The 2,506-nt window shown below is 35.6% G+C and overlaps 1 long non-coding RNA gene across 1 annotated transcript; it reads left to right on the top strand.

Moving 5' to 3' along the window:
* Positions 1-235: 235 nt before the first annotated feature.
* Positions 236-1,899, top strand: LOC131693357 (uncharacterized). Its single transcript, XR_009306224.1, has 3 exons — positions 236-419; positions 480-746; positions 798-1,899. It is a non-coding gene; the product is annotated as an uncharacterized LOC131693357 (long non-coding RNA).
* The last annotated feature ends 607 nt before the right edge of the window (positions 1,900-2,506 follow it).

The raw sequence follows: 2,506 nt of genomic DNA, 5'->3' as shown, positions 1-2,506 counted from the left end.
CTTCTCTCCTACGTAGCTCAAAATATGAAGGAGTTTGACATTGGTACTGATTGGGTCTCGGCTTCGAGTTGGAACTTTATTTATGGAACGATTTTTTATAACCACAATACCCCGATTACATTTCGAAGAAATGTATGAGTGAAATAGTTGCAAATGGGTGTAATTTCAGAATAATTGCAAATAAAACTCGTTTCATTCATATTTTGGCAGTGGTAAGCTTTTTCCGAGAAGATAATGAAGATTTTATTGTAAGCTACGACTCACTTACGGGTGAAAAAAAGCAAACTGTATCACTTTGCCAGTTCATGAGCTGAATCATAGGTGTCGCATGACTAATTTTGGTTTTGCCGCAAATCGCCAATAGAAAATGCAGGTAAAAAGAGCGATTTTCAATTGAAAACACTGAAAATACATATTATGTAAGTATTCTTTCCTATTAGACAAGACAACCACATGTTTAAGAGTTCGTTTCCCAACAGCTCAAGCAGAGTGTCACGACATTCCTTTCGGCTTTCTCCGAATTTCGCACAGCTGGTTGCGAATAAACTCGATCGTAATGCTTACGTTCCACAATCAGCTCAGGGACGACTTTTTACCATAATTAGGCGTTCGAATCGAGGAATATTCTCTAAATCTTTGCCATATGAGCGTGAAATGTACAGAGCTACATTCCTTGACTTGATACAAAGTTTATGTAACTGACAAGTTTTCGTTCTGCTGATAAAAAATTACAAATTACATCTGAGGTAAGTTTGTACATATTTGAACTTCTAAAATCTTACTCTACTATATTACAGGTTTGCAATGCTTGAAATTTTGCGTAGCTTGACACCAGCCCTAAATGGTTTGCACAGCAACTGAGTACATTGATTTGGATTACGAGCGAATTCTCATGGTGCTATGCATTTGATACAATATTTACGGAGGACGTGAAGCATAAAGATACCACGTTAGAACAAAATTCTAATGACCTGATCGAGATGAACTGTTTGATTAGGGAGAACGTAATATAATGCTTGCAATATCTGCTATAGGCGATGTATACCAAAACCAAAACATGGAAAATCAGTTCAAGCAACTTTGCAAAAAGAAATCAAGCAATTTAGGAATTGTCAAGCCCTTGGATCAATATGTACCTGTCATCGAATCAGATCATTTTCTAAGCAAGTAGGTATGCGAAGATATCGGCGAAATGATAGTACGCTACACACTGAACATGGAGATATTTTAACTTTTTGGGAGCTGCATCGAGAACATTGTCACGAAAAGGTACGGCTACAAAGCCGCACGAATATTCACAGCTTAATTCATAGCATAGTACTGCCGCATTTAAGTTAAAAATATATTGTTGAGTAAGATTAAAGTACGTGGTTTTATCCATATTCATTATACACAATGGCACATGATTTTTGGAAAATTCATTCGAAAATAACATGATAAACTAATGAATTAAAACATATTTCGTTGATCTTATCATATCGACAATCGAAACAAAATACAAATCTGTTGATAGAATTAGTTAGTTTCGTTAGTTTAAACGCAAATCGCGCCAATTACGCGAAACGCCACTTGCTGGCGCGGGTTGCCTTCGAAATATTTCTTAATATAGATTTATATTTCAGTGATACAACGTGATATGACGGCAATAAACTTTTTTGAATATAATTTGGCTTTTTATTTCTGGGTAACAAGTCCTCTTTATAATTAACAAAATCATTAGCTGTTTCAACTGGATGGGAATTATTTCAATATTACAATTGATTGAAACAACCATCTTGGTTTACAGTTTCAACTTGCAACAATCTTGAAATCGACAATTATATTAGTTGTTAGAACTGGTTGGGAATTATTTCAACATTACAATTGATTGAAACAACCATCGTGGTTTTCAGTTTGAACTCGCACCAATTTTGAAATCGACAATTATATTAGCTGTTACAGCTATTTGATGAGCTGGTTCAGATGATGTGTGTCTTTGCTAACTGACAGCATCACATTTTCAACTAGATAATTTAGTTGTTTCAGCAACTGTTTTGTTAATACAAAAACAAACATGAAAGTTTAGAAAAATCAACAATCGTTTAGCTGTACCAAATTTTAACCAATCGATTTCAGAAATTCGACTAATATATTAGTTGCTATGCGATCGGGAGCGTTTCCGTGTTCATGGAGAAATGTTTTTTGAGGTGATGAGTTGACATTTAGTCGATTTGGGTCCAACAGTAAATGTTTCGTTTAATAAGGTTTTACACCAACCGACATAACCCCACAAAATGAGCCGGATGAACTTTGTTTGACAATTCTCGGTGGTTTGTTTACATGGAAGTTACATGAGTTCGAATGTAACAGATGAGCACCCGTTGCACTCGCACTCACGCAACTGGCAAAGTAAACAAACCACCGAGAATTGTCAAACATGAACTTCATTCATCATGAGTTCATTCGTGTCGTCATCTTGTAGAACTCAATTTCCAGCAAAGAGGTATCATACAAAGAGAATAGGAAA

Source organism: Topomyia yanbarensis, chromosome 3 (genome assembly GCF_030247195.1).
Source record: "Topomyia yanbarensis strain Yona2022 chromosome 3, ASM3024719v1, whole genome shotgun sequence".
NCBI classification, from domain to species: domain Eukaryota; kingdom Metazoa; phylum Arthropoda; class Insecta; order Diptera; family Culicidae; genus Topomyia; species Topomyia yanbarensis.
The sequence above is the reverse complement of the archived record's forward strand: the minus strand, read 5'-3'. Positions and strand labels throughout refer to the sequence as shown.